Below are 1169 nucleotides of genomic sequence, written 5' to 3'. Positions count from 1 at the left end.
TTCTGGTGTAAATAAAATGTTGTTCGTTTCACAATTCTTTAACAGCATTCAATAAATTCAATAAACTCTTTCCTTTCTCCTGTTTTTTTTCATGAATTTTATTTTCAGAGTAATAAGATCGTATGCTCAAATAATTATAAAATATACAAGTTCTTCAAAAATAATATACGATTTTTTTTTCTGACTGTATAGAAGGCATTGTATTGTTTTCTGTGTATTTAATTTCTTATAAATTGGTATTAGCTCGTAACCAAATTAATATAAGTAAAATCATGGGCTCCACACAAAGTGTGCACCGTTTGTGTCGAGTTGAGACAATAGATTAAAGGTAAGAAAAAGTCTTTGCCTTTTGGAAATGATTGCTATTTTTGCTAATGTGCTACAACACTCGAAATAAAAAAGAAATTTTTTATCAGAACCTTCAATTTGCTATAAGACCTGATGTACCCGTACCTACTTCACTGGAGACTCTAAATCTGATGTCAATAGAAATGATGATTAGGAAAGTTTCTTCGATGAACAGTTCCAAAACTTTTTCAACTTTCCTCATTGTCCAAGAGTGAATTGCCTTTAAAAATATTATTGACAAATTTTTTAGTATAAAAAAAAGAAGGACCCAAATTACGAAAATATTGTCAATAACATGCTCGATAAATTCAAAGAATTGGGTTGTAATATGAGCTTGAAAGTTCACTTCTTACACTCACATATTAACTCTTTTTTTTCCCGTGAAAATCGTGGTGCCGTCAGCGAAGAAGAAGGGGAAATGTTTAATCAAAACATCAGGGAAATGGAGAGGAGGTATCAGGGAAGGTGGAACATCAGCATGATGGCTGATTACATCTGGTCATTGAAACGAGGTGCTCAAGAATGACCACAAGACGTAGTTTTGACACTAAAAGACAAACAAAAATCAGGATGCATATTCATTTGACATCAGTGTTCTGCCCCTTTCTTCAGTTTGGTTGTATTTTGGGTTAACAAACATAATAATATAAAATCTTCATTGTTGTGAACGAAATAATAATTTTATCCAAGTAAGAATTTTTTCTCTCTTTCTGGTTCGTATAAAATCCCTATGGGATAGAAAAAAAATGAATATCATTTTCGAAATCTGCGTAGCTGCATTATGTAAAATTCGTTATTAAAACAATATTTATGAAGTTTAA

Source organism: Limulus polyphemus, unplaced genomic scaffold (genome assembly GCF_000517525.1).
Source record: "Limulus polyphemus unplaced genomic scaffold, Limulus_polyphemus-2.1.2 Scaffold2847, whole genome shotgun sequence".
NCBI lineage: Eukaryota > Metazoa > Arthropoda > Merostomata > Xiphosura > Limulidae > Limulus > Limulus polyphemus.
The sequence above is the reverse complement of the archived record's forward strand: the minus strand, read 5'-3'. Positions refer to the sequence as shown.